Source organism: Ursus maritimus, unplaced genomic scaffold, assembly GCF_017311325.1.
Source record: "Ursus maritimus isolate PB19 unplaced genomic scaffold, ASM1731132v1 scaffold_10, whole genome shotgun sequence".
Lineage (NCBI taxonomy): Eukaryota > Metazoa > Chordata > Mammalia > Carnivora > Ursidae > Ursus > Ursus maritimus.
Window position 1 is genome coordinate 67,090,349 of NW_024423344.1, and position 18,198 is coordinate 67,108,546.

General features: G+C 47.2%; 1 protein-coding gene across 1 annotated transcript in view; it reads left to right on the forward strand.

The window, feature by feature from the left end:
* FARP1 (FERM, ARH/RhoGEF and pleckstrin domain protein 1) overlaps nt 1–18,198 on the forward strand; it is a 218,372-nt gene that overhangs the window by 96,411 nt on the left and 103,763 nt on the right. The gene's annotated exons all lie outside the window — the stretch shown is intronic.

Here is an 18,198-nt window from a genome sequence, read left to right on the forward strand (position 1 = left end):
TCTCTTGCATAAGAGCAAGAGTAGATTTTGACACAGAACAGAGCTGAGTGCTCTGAACCTTCATTCTTTTGTTAACTCCAGTTCGACCCACACAGGGCTCTCTGCTTCTTTCTCAGCCGGTGTCGCCAGCGCACTTGACATGTTTACACCGTTGTTAGACTCCATCATGAACGTCATTTGGGTAAAGGGCGCAGGAGGAGGAATGGGCAGGATTTTCCATGGCTTCTCAGGAAGACGAGGTGGTAGGGCTTGAATTGTGCTCCCACCAGAAAGCGTGTTGGGGTCCTTGCCCCCTGGTACCTGTGAATGTGACTCTATTTGGAAGAGAGGACTTTGCAGATGTAATTAAGACTAGGTTCGGATGAGGCTGCATAGGAGGACGGTGGGTCCTTGATCCAGTATGTCCCGTGTCCACATAACAGGAGGAGAGACACCGGGAGGAGACACAGGGAGGCTCAGGAGCACCAAGGGTTGCCAGCTGCCACCAGAAGCAGGGGGAGAAGCGTGGAACTGGTTCCTGCCTCCTTCCTCTGCTTGGACTTTGCCCACCCCCTCCCCCACCAAAGGTCCTGTAATATTTCACTTGTGGGGAAGAGTGCACTTGAAAAAAAACTACCCTGAAAGTCAACATAGTCTAAACAAATACTGGATTTAGGATTGCTCGGGCTGGAGGGAGGGTCACATCCTGGCTACTCCTTCACCTATCAGCCCTGAGACCTTGGGCAAGTTACCAAGCCTCCCCAAGCCACCATGTCCTTATGTGTACCTTGGACGAACCTGGGAATAAGATCCCGTGTTGGTGAGAAAGACATGCGTGCATGGGGCCGGGTCGGGCCAAGTGGACACAGCTAGACATGAGCTGAGCCCCGGCTCTTGCCTTCCATGTGTGAGTTGGAGGCACTTGAGTAAGTCCCGTTCTCCTTGCCAAGAAAGTAGAAGGATGGCTCTGTGGGGCACCAAAACGTGTTACTTTATTTCATGTTTAAATACATGTCCGAGTAAGTGATTTATTCTAATGCTTCTGACGTGACCTCATAATAATTAAAATTTGCCAAATTAATTCCTACCTCCCAGGGTCCTGTTAGGATTAAGCAAGGGATTATATAGTATGTACCTAGTGCAATTTGCAGCATTCGGTAGGCGCTCAATACATGCTAGGGTGTTTTTCTTTTTCTTTTATTCACATTAACTTACAAATCAAATAATGTAAGGGACAAGTGCTGGCTGAGTGGTATTCTCTCCAGAGTATTGTCGTTCCATAATTTCGAGACAGCTCGGACACAATGGGGGGAAAATGTCTGTGCTTGGAATCCTGTGTGGTTTGATGTGACAGCCTGGTTTACTCTGATGAAATCTCAAATAGAGCTTGGCATTTCCTGGGGCAGCCAGGCCCCCTTTGGAAGGAACGTGATCAGATTAGGGAAGAGAGAGCGACAGACCATCTTTACATATTGTGTTTGTGTGCTGTCGAGAGAAACTTTATTTTCCTGGGGACTCTGATTGGAGGCAGCAGATGGTTTCCCGAGTTGGAGCGGGATCTCTGGAAGAAGACCAGGGTGATGGGAAGGGATGTGGAGAGCCAGCCCCAAGGGCAGAGCGGCAGATGGGGCTCTTCCACGCGCCTCCGTAGACCACTTCAGATGGTTGTGCAATAACGACTGATTGCAAGTTAACGATGAGATGTTCTATTAGTCTGATTGATGCAGGGTTAAGTGCCTGTGCTGTTGAAGTCTGTGAGCTTCACAGCTCACGATACTCACCTCTGCCCCATCCTTCTCCACTCTAGAAGGAGTTAAGGGGATTGGGGCGCCTGGGTAGCACAGTCGTTAAAGCGTCTGCCTTCGGCTCAGGGCGTGATCCCGGCGTTCCGGGATCGAGTCCCACATCGGGCTCCTCCGCTATGAGCCTGCTTCTTCCTCTCACTCGCCTGCTGTGTTCCCTCTCTCGCTGGCTGTCTCTCTGTTACATAAATAAATAAAATCTTTAAAAAAAAAAAAAAAAGGAGTCAAGGGGATAAACGTGAGAATGTGGCCTTGTATAAGAAAGACTGCATGTTCTAGAAGAATCCGTCTGTGTTCGGGAGACCAAGATGAACACAGGCATCAGTCCAAGTGCTTGGTAAGACCCGCCTGCTCTCTTTTCCTTCTTTCGTCTCATGATGTGGCGGAGAAGCAAGGATAGAAACGTTATTCTTAATGTCTGTGTCACTACAATTAGCAGAATGAATTCACTGATGGTTTTCTGAGTTCCCATTCAGCAGATGAGCAGTCAGCGAGTAGGAAACGTCAAGCTGATTTCAGGTTCAAGTCTGAGTCATAATGATTATCCTCAAATAAAATCACTCTTAGGACGTTGGATTTTTCAGCATCTAATTGTCATTAATAATCTTAAACAGTTTCAGATGCTTAGCAAATTCCGGCCTCTCCCTCCTACAGATCAGATGCATGGCCAACCCTTTCCAACGATAAAAATAAACGCTGTCTTAGGCAGTGGGAGCGTGGGGGCGGCTGCGACGGGAGGCCATTTCAGTCGGATGACATGGACTCTCCGGCTGTGATTGAATTCCTGTGCCAGTGTGTGTGACTGCAGTCTGTTCCCTCATCGGGTATTTGTCTCCATCCCTGCCTCAGGAAGGCAAGGCTATCCGGCACCCCATGTGAATTCGAAGAAAGGTCCCGTCCGTGTGGATGAATTGTGGCAAAGTGAACTCTGGGGCAGAGACCACGGCCCCGTATCACCTGTTTGGAACCCAGAGCCCAGCAAGGGGCTCGTGGGCCACATGCAGCCCCCAGCTGCCGTCTCGACTGCTCCTGGAGCAATGCAAGAGAATCAGAATCTTCTCTGCTCCCTCCGTCCGTTCTCACCCGTGGGATTGTGCGGTGCTCTGGGTGAGCGTGGCATTCCTGTGTCCGGGGGCCTTGAGGCCACCCTTGGATCTTATGTTGGTGGTGAGGGGGCATCTAGTTCGCGGGACAAGGCTGTGCCGTGGTTTCATTCTGGCACTTTGGATTCCTGCCTAGAAGAAAGGCCTTCCCCCTTGGCTGGAGCTCTCCCCACTCCGACAGCCTCTTCTGCCTGGCCTCCGGCTGTCATGCTGCTCCTGAGGCAGAGGGATTTTCTGAAAGAACAGCCCCAACACCATCGGTGAGCAACAATACCTAACTGTAGCTCCTTGCTATGAGCTCCTATTTAATCTTCCCGGGGATCTTGTCATATCGGTGCTTTTATCATCATCCTGAGTTGTACCATGAGAACTGAAGGCACAGAGGGGTTGAAGAACTTGCCCAAGGGCACACAGCTCACACGTGCCAGACCCTGCCCTCCAGCAGCTGTATCTGACCCCCTGAAGCCCCTGGGGCTATGCCCCCCTCAGGACATAGGATTCTGGAGCCCTGTTTCCCACACCCACGAGATCCTCACCGCGGAGGGTGCAGCCCCACATTTGCCCGGTTGTGCTTCTCTTGCCCTTCGGGGCCTCCCAAGCCACATGTGCCTCATCCTTGCTGCCTTTCCTGTGCGAGCCCCTTTTCGTCACTGTTTCGGCGCCGAAGCCATCCACGAGCACGGCTACGATTTCAGTAATAACCAGCTGGTTCCCGAGACCACATTTGAAGCATGTTTATGATTTTACCCAATGATTACATTATTAGGCGATGGAGGTGACATGGGTCTTGTCCCCTCAGGTGACATTTGGGTGGCCACAGATGTGATGTAGGCAGAGATAAAATTCGGCCTGACATTTGAGCATGTGCGATCAGGAGATTCATTGTCAAGAATCCACTCCAGCTCGGAAGCAGCCAGATGGAAAGCAAATAGAAGTGTTCTTTCTCTCCTATTTGTTACATGTTCTTGCTAGATTGGTAAACTTAGGAAGCAAAACCTGTAAGGCTGTTGCTAAAAATACCCCCGCTACGCTAGCCCTTGCAGCCGGAGCTCTGCGGGTATGTGCCCAAAACCAGCTGCTCGCTTCTCAGCAGGTAAAAGCCCCACAGCCTCACCCAGTGCAGGGAAGCTTCTGTCTGCTTCTGCTTCCCACTCCCTCAACCCACCATCATCTCCGGAAAGGTGGGCTCTTATTGTGGCCAAAGCGAGGCATAAAGGAAATCTGTAAGAGAGCAAGAGAGATTTAAAGCTGAAAACTTGTTCTGAATAGGCTGCGTCTTTGCTTAGAACTGAATGCATCCACTCTGTACTTGTACTTGGAAATGAAAATTTGTTCTTGAGACAAACCCCCCTCCCTTATGTTCTGAGGCCCCTTTCGGCAGTAAAGGTGATTATTGCGTTTCTATCCACTGGACGGTTTAAAAATACACATTCTGGAGGCTGGAAGTCGGCCATGCTCCTTGAGAGCTCCCTGTCCCCTCCCACCTCAGGTGGCGGGCCCGGGACAGGGGTGCCTTTGCTTCCTTCGGCGTTTGGCTTTTGTCTCTGGAATGTGTGTTTCATTTAAGCAGTTGTGTAATACAGAAAATATGCAGGTCTTCAGATGTATACATAGCACACCCTTTGGAGTTCAGTTTTTAAATGATTAGTAAAATACGTGGGAGGCAGAAATATAGTCTGTTCTGGAAAATCAGCAATGAGTTTACAGTCATCGCTTAGTTCTCTACTTTTCCCCCATAAATTCATGTATCAGCCCACAGTAGAGCGATTAAAACAACAACAACAAATCTCTTGAATACAATTTGGCAGGATCAAATTGTTTTTCTGAGACAACTTGTTATAATCCACGGTTCTAGGATATTTTTAAAATTTCGGCTTTATTGGGGTATAATCGGCATATAAGGTTGCAGGATTTTGCGAGTGTCCATCGGGTGATTTGGTGTGTGTATACATTAGGAAAGAACTCCCCCATGTAGTTAGTTCATACATTAATTGCCTCACATATTTATCTCTGTGTGTATGAGAATATTTAATTTCTACTCCCTTAGCAAATTTCAGTTTTACACAGCGTGATGTTAGCTGGAGTCACCGTGATATACATGAGATCCTCAGACCTTATTTATCTTCTAACTGAAAGTTTATACCCTTTTACCAACCTCTCCGTATCCACCCCCACCTCCTGCCCAAGAACCACTTTCCTGCTGTTTCTAGGAGTCTGACTTCTTAAAGAGATTCCAGGTGTAAGTGATACCATGTAGTAGTTGTCTTTCTCTGCCTGGCTTATTCTACTTAGGATAATGCACTCAAGGGCAAAAATAGGCTAGAATATTTTTAATATAAATCCAGGCCTAGTCTTTATTTTTGATATCTGGATCCCTGTATTCACTGGGGGAAAAAAAAGGACCTCCTTTTCTTGAAATATGTTGGGAAAAGTTTATTTCTGAATTGCTTTTGGATGGCTTAGGTCATACATGAAAGGACCCTATTAAGATGACCTAGACCGAAAATGGAACTGAACTCTCAGACACCAGGGTGGGAATGCAGTGTGGCCTTACCCGAACCTGCCCCGGGCAGGGAAGGGGGTGATCAGACACGCTCTTTGCCTCGCGGGCCCTGCCTTATTCCCTCCACCGGCACATCTGCATTCCCGGCTTCTCCAGGCCGCGCCGGCAGACACCCATTCTCAGACGTGAGCCCGGAATCCAAGCCCCTGCCACAAGGGGGGGGAGGGGTGCAGAGTCCTGCTCCCTGTTGCGGTTCCAGATTCCTGCAAAGGCTCTCTGATTGGCACCTAAGTGCTCAGGACTCCCTCTTGCCCCCCCCCCCCCGCCCCGAACAATCTGGACGTGTACTGCTCCCTGCTAGATGTTTGTCTTATGATACTTTTGCTCAGCTTGCCAGTCACCCCTTGGGACTAACGCCTGTGCCTGTCCTAAGCCGTGGGAGCCTGAGTTTTTAGAATCCTCTGTAGAGGATGAGAATGAAACATAAAGGAGAAAACAGATTCTCTTCTTTCACTGCTTGTTTGCCTGGCAGCTGGTGGCACAGCGCCTCCCAGGATGCCGAGGTGGTGTCTTGAGTGGGATAAGGATGAGCAGATTCAGCGTGCTCTCCTGGGGCCCGTGTGACACCCTAGATGGTTCGATAAACCTCAGGATTTGTTGCACTGGAATTGTAAATGCATCGGTCTCAGAGCGGCCATGTGTTCAGAACTTCTCCAGCAGTGACTGCCGAAGAGATGCGGGCACTGAGCTGCTTGGCCCCTTCGCTACAAGGCCACCGACTGGGCGGGTTCATAGGAGCTGCCAGAACCCAGTCCGTTTTCGGCAGCACTAATGCTCTTCGGAGCGCTGACGGTCGGTTCTCTGTCTCCCCTGTGTCCTCTGTACAAGGCCTGGGAATCTAAATGCAAAGCGGGAGCTGACACTGACTCCCTGCGAGGCACCTCCAATTTGGGGATGTGCAGGGACTCCCCGCAGGTGCCTGTCAATGTCTGTGGTCCGAGGACTTGGAGCCTTTTGAATTATGTAAGAGGAAGGTGACCTCTCACTGGCTCCTTTCACGTTGTTTAAAGCCGGGATGTGTGACTGAGCATGACTCTGGGTCTGCGTCCCACAAACCCTCCAGTCCTGCTGGTCTGGAGAGCCGAGCTGTCACCACTAGCCTCCCGAAATAGAAGACCCTTCCCACCTCCTCCTCCCCGTCGTTCTCCTCTCCCCCTCCTCCTCCTCACAAAATAGAAGACCCTCCTCTTCCTCCTCCCCTCCTCCCACTCCCCTCCTCCTCTCCTTCCTCCTCCCCCTGTCTGCGTCCCACAAACCCTCCAGTCCTGCTGGTCTGGAGAGCCGAGCTGTCACCACTAGCCTCCCGAAATAGAAGACCCTTCCCACCTCCTCCTCCCCGTCGTTCTCCTCTCCCCCTCCTCCTCCTCACAAAATAGAAGACCCTCCTCTTCCTCCTCCCCTCCTCCCACTCCCCTCCTCCTCTCCTTCCTCCTCCCCCTCCTCCTGCTTCTGCTTTCTCTCTGTTCTCAGATACGATCCACTCTAGTATTTTATTGCCTCAATGTTTAAATTCTTCATTCAAACCTAACGAAAAAATTTTACTTACTCCAATATTTATGTAAGTATTATACTTTAGTTTTCCATGAGGCCTCCTCCCCCCTCCCTCCTCCCCCCCTCCTTTTTCACACCTGTTGGCTTGCTTCCCCTGTGTCTTGAAACTCAAGATCCTGTTTCTTTCTACAGAGTCCTCAAGAAGCACATTCCTGTCAGCCCTCAGCCCGGCGACTAACTTTTTAAAAATCGCGAGTGTTGACGATGTCAGCAAACCAGAGTTACATGTCAGAGCCTTAACCTAAGTTCTTTGTTACACTTACACTTAGAAATGGTTGGGTCTGAAAAAAGGTTCTGAAAATGGGAAGCAGCTTTAGGGCAACAATGAAAGTCACCACCTGATTCATCCAAGGTTTTCATGGTCGTGCTCTTTAGGTGACAGTTGGGCTCTTCAAGTATGGCTAGAGCAGCAATACTCAGAGGGTGTTCCAGGGGAAGATAGCATGACCCTTTGGTGGGAAAGAGGTATGTGTGTGCGGAACGTGGAGATAGAGGACTAGAAGAATTACCCATGAGTAATCGTGGGCCCTACTAAGACATCAGTTAATGAGCTTTCTTTGCCTCATATAACCTTCAGATTTTCATTTCTTGGTTATTAAAAGAAAACCATAGCTTGTTTAAGCATTACTCTTTGGAAGTCTTATGGGCTAGAAGAATGCTTGATGTAATTCTTTCCCAGAGGGAATGAGACTTCTCCACCCACCCAGCCAAGGCTTTGGAGTTGGGCAAACCCGAACTTCAATCTTGGATCTGCCCTTAGCAGCTGTGTGACCTGGGGCCGATGAACTTCCCCGCCCTCTGTTTCTTCTGCAGCCCTTCCTGGTGGGGTTTCTGTGAGGTGGAAATGAGAGAACGTTTGGGAAGTGCCTGGCCAAGGGTGTAGCCGATGGTCAGCAACACCTGAGAGGGACTTGAGGAAAAAGACTGCCAATGTGCAGAATCTTGGGTGACACGTAGTGACTCCCAGAATGAACGCCAGCCTACATCTGACCCAGCTCCCGTGCCCCTTGAACCCCTGGATTTGGACGGCCCTCCACCTGGCTTGGCAACAGCCATGAGACTGACTGCGCTACCTTCCCTCTTAGTTGTCTATGCTCCTTGGCCAAATGCCATGCGACCAAGAGCAGAGCGTCACTTGGTTGCTCCTTACTGGGAACAAAAGGAAAACTTTTGAGGAACATGCGAGAAGGCACCGGTGGAGGGAATTACCCAAGCATCCTAGCTCAACTCAGGAATTTCTAGTCCTCTGGAATTGGCAGTTTTAAAATGTGGCCATCTTGTATGAGAGGCAGCCGTCCCCAAGCCACACACCCATACACATCACACGTAACTCACACACACGTCAATGTTAGCAGCGCACAGAACTGCGTACCAGAAAGGGGTCGATGTATTTCATTCGTGGTTGTCCGTGGTGAAAGGAAGAGTGTGTTGCTTATGATAACAAGGTGATCAGTATATTCTCATCACCTGGGGAAGGGTTGATTTTTGGTTGGTGTTTGGGAGCCGGTACCACCCACCTGTATCGGGAAAGGTTTTCGCTGTGTTGTTGCAATTCTCGTTAGCATGTTTAAGCCTGTATGCCCAGGTAGTGGGATGAGAAAGGCTACTAGATTTTATTTAAAATGTGGTCCAAATAGTCTCCGTAATGAGAAATTTACTGGTTCATCATGAGTTTTTCTTTATCTTGTTGAGTCTGCTGCTGGCTCTGAAGATGTGGTTATTTAAGATAGACTGCCTTTTTTTTTTTTTTTCCTATTTGAGACTTTCATTATTATCATATCAACAATAAATATATTGAGTTTATGCCTAGTAAATACTTTCTAGCCTCTTCCTCACACATGAAAATATTTCATACCTGTTTCTCCTTTCTGGATTGCTCCATTTTAAAGGCCATTTTTAAAGGTTTTTTTTTTTTTTTTAAGATTTTATTTATTTATTCGACAGAGATAGAGACAGCCAGCGAGAGAGGGAACACAAGCAAGGGGAGTGGGAGAGGAAGAAACAGGCTCATAGTGGAAGAGCCTGATGTGGGGCTTGATCCCATAACGCCGGGATCACGCCCTGAGCCGAAGGCAGACGCTTAACTGCTGTGCCACCCAGGCGCCCCTTTAAAGGTTTTTCTAATTGGCACATCTTTGGCTATTAATTTTTTACTTCTCAAGGAAACTAGAAAACCAGGTCTTCAAATAAAAAAAGTTAATACTAGTTTATTTTGCTATTTAGAACAAAAAAACTTAAATTCTTAACTATTTGCTGTTTAGTTTATTCAGTCTTTAGAGGGAACAAAAAAAAAATCCTTCCTTTTCTAGAATATTTTAAAGAATATTTGTACAGCCCTGTAATTTTGGATTCTGATTGACTGTCGCCAGTTGTTTTTTCTTTTCCTCCAGCCTTTAAGGAAGTTAACTTCAGAGCAATTAAATACATAAGAGCCAGAATAGAATTTCGTCACCTTTGTTTTTACAACTAACACACCTTCTGGGCTACATCACTATTCAACTACGTCTAAAGAGTTGTCCATAAATCAGTTGCGTGACTTGATGAATACAGTCAACGTAGTAGGAAAATTTGCTCTTAAGGTCCGTGATTTAAGGGTTAACACAACCCTTCATCTTATTTATAAATTTGAATTTTTGTGTAATGCTGGTTTAGATGTTTTTTCAATTCCAGGTGGCTCTTGGTTTTCTTTGTTTTAATTTGTGGCTTGGAAAGAAAAAAAAGAGCCACATTGCTCCCATACTTTATCACCAGTCTTTCATGAAGGAAATCCCATTTTCATGAGGAAATCTTGCCACATCTAATCCAGCTTGTGTATTTTGGCAATAGGAACAAGGAGAGTACAGTTCTTGCTGCTTCGTATAAAGATTTATTTTGTAGTGGGTAACCTTGGTATTCAGAATTTTCACATTTATTTATAACTGTCTACAAATTGTTACCAAGCTGAAATTCACAATTTGTTCGTGGAGTCTGAAGAGCTTGATGGAATGATTTGACATTTTCTGGAAAGAGTCTACTTTTTGATATGTTGCCTATACAGAGCTCTTTTTTTAATGTCTTCAAAAGAAAAAAAAGATTTTACCATCACCAGAAAAAAATATCAAGTCCTCACTGGTCTATTTTCTGTGGTCAAAAACTTGTTGACCAAAGCCGGCACGTGTTTCTGAGCTTCTCCCCCAGCCCGTACCTTCACAGCCAACCCTTACCAAACTCCTTTCCTTTTTCCCTTTGAGCCAGTAAAGGCCCCCAAAAGTGCCAGGCCCCGAGGAGCTCGAGTCCTATCCTGAGGAGCTTCAGGGCGCCATGTTTCTGCCTTTTGCCATCCAGGGAAGACTTACTGACCCCCGGACCCCCAGGACTCTCAGCTGCCTTCCTCACTCTCGGGGAGGACACTTCAGGGCTCTGCGCATTGGCCATGACTGGCGCTCTTTTCTCTTTTTTCTTTCTTTCTTTCTTTTTTTTTTTTTTTTGAGAGTTCCAGAGTAATTGAAATTTCTTAGCCAAATTGGATAGAGAATATGAAGTAGGTACTAGTGAAAGCAATTAGGGACCCTTTGTTGTGAACCATTGGGAAATGATGAAGATTTCTCAGCGTGATGGGTCAATAACATGTAGGGAAGTTGTGTGAAAATAAAAAATGAATGACTGCTCGCTACACAGTTGGAAATTATTATGGAATAATGAGCTACCGCCTTGAAGCCTCATCGTGTTATGGGGTTTCTTTTCATACTAGAAATCGTTGAAGTGCATGATTTTTATTATTTTTGCTTGCCAAGAATCTTTACTTTAGAAGGTCGGTGCTAGAGGCTGGTTCTTTTCACAGCACCTCTTACCAGGATGGAGGTTTTCTGTAACACGCCACAGGACAAGCAGTCCTTCCCTGCCCATTTCTTGCCCGCCCCCCCCAGCCTAGGAGTGACCCTGGCAGAAACCCACAGAGCATGAGCTGCTCAGGTTTTCTTCCTCGCCGTCAGACCCAACACTGGAGGGGAGGAAGGGTGCGGGCAGCAAAGCCAAGCTGTCTACTTCAGGAAACACACAGGCAGAGACAGCAGGCCTGTGGGCATCCAGAATGTGTGCCTCGCACAGGCAGGTTGTGCGGGTGAAACTGTCCACATCCATGTCGAAACCTGGCTCGAGGAGTAATCAGTCATCCAGCACTTAGATGTTTGTCAGATTTCAGGAGCATCGAGTTAGGTCAATCATGAAAGTAAATGAATTCTATCAAGTTATGACTAACTTAAAAAAAAAATTTTATGGTATAATTCTCATACGGAAACATGCCCAAATCACAGTGAATATGAATGGGTACATATGAACACATGAAATGAATACACCGTGGTGTCCATCAGCCAGATCAAGTAGTAGAAGATTCTCAACCCCCAAAGGTACCCCCCTCCCCCGCCAGTTAATACTTCTCTCTGAGGATAGCTACTGTCCTGGTTTTTAATACCGTAGGTGAGGATAACCAATGAGTTCCTGAGCAGTGGAACCAAGCATATAGCCTTCCTAGGGAGTTCTTTGACTCAGCATTGTTTGAGACCTTCATCCTTGGTGTTACTATGGCAACAGCGTCTGCATTCTCATTGCTGGAATTGATTCATTCTACTGATAACGGACATTTGGGTTGTTTCTAACTTGGGTTGTCCCATGTCTTCGGGTGAGTTTCTCTTGCATGTTTATGGAATTGCTGAGTCTATACCTGTGTTCAGCTTAGCAATTCCCTACAGTTTTCCAAACTGCTTATTAGGAAGCTGGTAATGTTCTCTTGGATGCAGGGCACGTAACGTGGGTTCAGCGTAACATGCGATGCAGAATTGCAGGCTGTCCCATTAGAGGCAGTAATGGCGTTTGTGAGCACCCAGAGCGCTTGACGTGGTGTGCAGTGCCTTGAGGAGTTCGGCTAGCTAGAAACTGAGAGCGATTTTTTGGTGTTGGTAAAAATGACTGTGATTAATCACACTACATTATTCTATAATCGGGAAAGAGAGAAGACCTTTATTCTTCTCATAAAAACAATTCATTTGATAGTCTCCTTTCCTTTCCCTCTGGGCCAAAATTGGACCCATTGTATGACCAGTCCCAAACTGTGGACCTCCCTGTCCTTCACTCCCTCTGTGACTAATCCTACTAATCTTCAGACTTTTTGTTCAGAGGTCTCATACGTGTTTTCATTTTTATCACTTGGAGAATTTAAATCAACTTAACCTGTTGTCGAATCTTCTTTTTCTTTCCTTTTTTTTCCCCCCTCCCCATAAAGTGGCAAACGTCTCCAGGTATCCTTTACATAGTGATGGTAACATTGTTCTACTTGGGGGAGGGGAGCTTGTGTGTGGAAGAAGGTGTGAAAAGATCTGGGTCCTGGAAGCTGCGTGAAGAGTCAGTGCCGTGTTCTTCCTGGATGGACAGCTTGTAATGGTGGTGGTAGGAAACCAGCTAAATCTTTATGCAAGTTACAGATCGTTAGGCCACCTGTAAATTGTGTTGTGCAAACAGTTTGTGGGCATGTACCTAGAAATCCACACGTAGAGGTACATCATTAATTTATAGGGCTGTTTTATTCCCCCTTAAGTTACTTGTACCGTGTTGTTTCAAGGGGTTTTCCATTTCCCCGCTAGATCATAGTATCTCAGTATTTGATGGCACCTGAGGGCTTCTCTAGATACAGGACATCCTGCCTCGTGTTGTAGAACCGTTCATTTTCTTTCTAAAAAGATCTAACCGTGGGCCTGCACAGGAAGGAAGAAAAGAACTAGAAGGTAAAGCATACACAGAAGGAGAAGCACTGACGTGTGGGGAGAAGCAGGCAGCACGAGGCAGGAAGGGCACCCTCCCCAAAGCCAGCATCTTCTCAATTATCCCATTGATATTTCAACCCTGTTGGAGGCGGCAGCTCATTTCTTTGCAAGACAAACAGTTATGCTGTTGAATGTTTTTATTTTAGAACGTGCATTCCCTCTCAAAGCTAAAACTGTCCTTTCGTGTGGATCCTTCGTCTTTCGGGCCTAGGCCCAGCCCTGTGTCCGCTGACCGAGCAGAGAGCGACTGTCCGTGATGAGCCGCAGCACTGGCTGCTCTTGAGCTCGGAGCTCATTGAGTCCACGGGGCTTGTGGTTTGAGTGGCCCCGATTCGCTCCCCTGGCGCCGTCCACAGGAAGTGAGGGAGTAGATGGAACTAACTTTCTCCAATGTTGAATTTTCTTTGCTGGTTCCTCTTTCTCCTACCTGCTAACTCTGGGCGTCCCTTCCTTCTCTTCCCGAATCCCTCCCTACGGCAGCAGCTAGCTCGCTGCAGAAGGACTACAGATGTACTCTTCATGGATGGTTGGCTTCCAAATAACGTGGGTAACGTTCCCCTCCCGTTTTTCTTCTGTCCAATGTGAAATTTGCTTTAGTACAATCACCAGGAGTGTTGGTCAGTTGGAGCTGCTGTAAGAGAATATCATGAGCTGGCTGGTTTATCGACAACAGAAATTTCTCTGTCACGGTTCTGGAGGCTGGGAAGTGAGATGAAGGTGCCGGCAGGTAGAGCGTCTGGTGAGAGCCGGTTCGTAGACGGCGGTCTTCTTGCTGTGTCCCCACATAGCTGGAGGGACGAGACAGTTCTCGGGAATCGCTTTTAGAAGGGCACCCTTCTCACTCACGAGAGCTCCACCTCATGACCTCATCACCTCCCAAGACCCCGCTCCAAACACCATCATCACCGTGGGGATTAGGTCCCAGCCTGTGGTTTTGGGAGGACACACACACTCAGTCGTTCTATCAGTGGTGCTGGGTTTATACATGTGACACTGAAATGGGAGAAATGATCTCTTTCCTGTGTTTCAACCGCTGTCTTCCCACGAGTACGGAAAAACAGTACTTCTAGGAATATATATTAATTGACAACATTGCTGGATCCATCTTTACACTCAGCTTCCTACCAATTTGATTGATAAAACTATGTCCCTTTGTTACTGGCTCTCTCCTACGTGCTGTTCCTGGTACTTGGCTCTCCGGGCCCTGTCCCCCAAAATAGAGGCTCTCGCCTGCCTCCTCGGCTTGCTGATTACACTTAGGCTAAGCTGGTCCTCGGGAAAGTAAGCAATCTTATCAGCTCGCTTCCAGCTTCCTCACTGGTGAACTGCAGCTGACTTCTGGGCGGAGGGCTACGGGCTGAAATGCAGGGGAAATTTCCACAGGGCCCTGCCTGTCTTGCTAATCCATCCAGCACCTGTGAACTCCAAATCAGTTCCTTAATTCAGAAGTACACATGTGTGTCAAAAGGCAGTGATAAACCGGAGAGGCCCCTTCTGGAACCACCTCCTCAGAAGATTTCTCAAGAATATTTATCTTAATATTTGTAGCTTTTCCAGTGTGGTCTTGATAGAACTGTCATACAGAAGGAATTCGTGGTGGAGGAGTTGGCAAAACGCAGCTGTTGGGTTAGAGTTATGGCTCATGTTTAAAAAAAAAGAAGAAAAAAAAAAAAACAGCCGTGAAACCACCAGGCTCTGAAAGCTGGACTGTTTTCCCGATGCCCGGAACCGGCCACGGGGCATTTCAGCAGAGAAAATAGGGCTTTCTGTATTGCCGCCCTTCGTAGAGCCTGCCTGGCTCGCAGGCGCACGGAGTTCAAAAGGAGCTGCTAATGACAGAATAAATGCTTTTGAAATGTTTCCATTGGGCCATCCATCAGGAGGTGACTGCTTTGAAACGTGAATGAAAATCAAACATAGAGTCGCAAATGGTTCCTCCGACTCCGTAATGAATGAAGCCCGTGCAAAAGAACATTCGCGTGGGTGTGTGCTGCGCGGCTGGCCTGCTTTGTTTCTGCTTTGTTATTTTTGCTTCAGGGAGTTAATAAACCAGCTTGGCCTGTGGTATCATCAAGGAAAGAGTCTTGTTGGCAGGCTCAGACCCAGAGTTTTAGTCCTCCTTGGTCTCTTTGCTTTTAAATGGTGGTTAAACACACAGAAAACTCAGCATCCCACCCGTTTTTAAGTCTGCAGTTCTTAGGTGTTAGGTAATTCACATTGTTGTAAAACAGACCTCCAGAGCTTTTTCATCCTGCCGATGTGAAACTCGGTGCCCGTGAAATAACCCCGTCACCCCCTCCCCACCCCCTCCCCACCCCCACCCCACCCCCACCACACCCTCCCCACCCCACCACCCCCCACCGCACCCCCACCGCACCCCCTCCCCACCCCCTCCCCACCCCCACCACACCCCCACCGCCATTCTACCTGTTGCTGTGAATTTGTTCCCACCTTTCTTTTAGGAGCCTGTGTATTCCCGAGTCTTCTCTCCTGCTTGAGTGCAGTTTGGGCTAATGCTGCCATTAAGGAGGACAGAACAATTCGTAATTTTCACAGTGGTTTTGTGAAACAGAGTGCTGGCATTATCCCCACAGTACGTGGGGCTCTGTTGAGCATTTCTTTTGGCCTGGTGGCAGCGCTGTTGAAAGCATGGTGAAGGCATCATGCATGATGAAGAAATTCGACAGTGAAAGGCCAATGTCGACTTCAATAACTAAATCTTTTCCCTCCCTCCTCCAGAATTGAATCTAACTCTCCAGTTCCTAGGTAAACCTGTGAACTCTATTTCTTCTAGAGAGGTAGGGTTTTCAGCAGGTGATGAAATCTGTTTCAGACATGTGTTTATTGCCCTTCAGTATCGTAATTTGTTTTTAGCACTAATGTCATTGTTTATGAACTGGGACAGAGTGCATTTCAGGAGCACACACTATTGACAGAATACGGTCACCGCAAATAACCCAACCCTGGATCGAGGGGAGCACACCGTTTTCGGCTGTGCGCGTCCTTGCTTACGTAGCTGCTGCAGACGAACTTTTTTTTTTTTTTTTTTAAAGATTTTATTTATTTATTTGACAGAGACAGCCAGTGAGAGAGGGAACACAAGCAGGGGGAGTGGGAGAGGAAGAAGCAGGCTCATAGTGGAGGAGCCTGATGTGGGGCTCGAACCCAGAACGCTGGGATCACGCCCTGAGCCGAAGGCAGATGCTTAACCACTGCACCACCCAGGCGCCCCTGCAGACGAACGTTTTGAGTGCTATGACGTCATAGAGGATTGTTGTTAAAGGCAGTTGTTACTGCATGCTTTTGCGTTTTCAGAAACCTCTGTATGGCTTCAAATATGGCTTTGCTCTCAGTGCTGGTATTGGGACACTGTGGGCTGCCCGTGTTACAGGGCAGGATTTGACTTCAAGGATGAACTCTACACCATGCTTTTCAGTGTACGTCTTAGATTTGCCTGCCGTTCTCCTGCCCGTCACTTTGGGCAGCGGTAACACTACCTAAATTGGAGTATCCCTAAACGTGCCGATGGCTGGGATGGTCTCCTTGAGAAGGAGGTTTTGTGTAGGGCTTGGAGTGAGCCCAAAACTGAAAATCTGGATGAATTAACAACAGAATGGGCTAAATCCAAGGCATCCTCTTTACCAAATTTTGAAATAATCACACAAGAGTAAAGTAGTGAACCAGTTCAAGAGGGAACAGAAGGTCTGGATGTTCCGGACCGCTGCTTCAGTAATAATAGCCCACACGATGGTGTGTTCTCTGAACAAGATACGAAAAAACACACCCCTCCTTTTATTTCCCGTGCCTAATTTGCTCATCAAAGCCAGGTGAGGGATAAGGCGGAGAGGCCACATGGCCGGTTAGTCCTGGCGATGTGATGGTTTCCCCGGGGTCACTCTGGTCTTCCTGTAGGTGTTTCTGTCCGTGTGTAACAGTCACGTGAGTAGTGCTGTGTGCACGGTGGCCCAGCCTGACGTGCTTCCTCGTCGACAGAAAGCCATCCTTTATTATTTCCCTTTTAGCATTCTCCCTGCGAGTAGCCTTTCCAGAGTAGTTTCCCTTCACAGCGTTTGGAAGATGTCAATTCTCTATAGTTTTGCTATATACTTTGAGCAACAGTGTCTTAAAATAAAAATATATCCTTAAACTGGCTTTAGAATCTAGACCCCAGCATATGGATATTTTTGTTAAAAGATTGTGCTGTTTATGATCTCTCCATGAGAAATAGTGATTTTAGAAGGATTTCATTCACTTATCAATTCAGCAAATCTTTACACCTACCGTGTATCACGCTGATCTAAGGAACACAACAGACAAACGTCCACGTGCCAGCAGAGTCTCCATGCTAGTAGAGCAGGACAGCCACGTATAAAAAAACATGATAAAGAAATACTGTTTCGGATGCTAGAGAGTGAGGTGAAAAATGAGAAGCGGAAAAAGAGGTAAGGAGGCTGGGAGGCAAATTACAGTTAGGTAGGGTGGTTTGGGTGAGCCCTATTGAGAAACGACATTGGCGCAGAGATTTGAAAGAGGTGAGGGAATTACTCATGTAGATTTTTGAGGAGAGGGTGTTCAGGCAGAAGGAACAGCCAGTGCAAAGGCCCTGAGGTGGGTGTGTAGCTGACAGGCGGAGAAATGCAGACAGACCTGTGTGGCTAGACTGGAGTGAGCAGGAGGGAGAACACTTGGGTGTGGCCTCAGACAGATGACAGGAGAGGAGCAGATCCCCTGGGGCCTTATTTTCCATTGTCAAGATCCTGACTCTTACTCTGAGTTTTGAGCAGGAATGGCACATATGTGCCATTTAGTAGAAGATGGCTCTTTCTGATAGAACTGACCTGAGAAACTATTTGGGAACTATTTATGTAGTAAATCAAATGGTAATCATAAGTGCAGAGGTCAAATACAGCAAAAAAAGAGAAGGAAGCTGAAAAAAATTTCATCAAGGTATTGAAACAGGTGAATTTGAAAAGAATGTCATAGAAGGTAAGCTGTGTGGTTTCTAGGTCCTGTGTCATGGAGGTTCTGTGAATGTGTGCATACTTTTCCAAACTCTTCACGCATGCGAGACTCTAGGTATGTATGGGTTAGAGGGTGTGAATGGTTTCAAGTTTCCAGGGGAACCTGATTTTCCAGGTGAACCTCAAAATCATTGCTGTCCTGGAATTAGCTCCGAGAAATAGCTGCTGACTTGATGACCATTTCTTTCTACTAGGTTTGTAAGGACTTAAAGAATCTGATGTAAACCGTGCAGAATGATCTTGTCTGCCAGCTCTGGTTTATTAACACCCAAGCAGCTTGTTGCTGGATAACTTAAAGGGAAACTGTTTATTTCACACTCTTTCAGTCTTTCTAGTGGACCATTCATATTTTTGGATATGCTGTCTATACTTTTGCTATATACA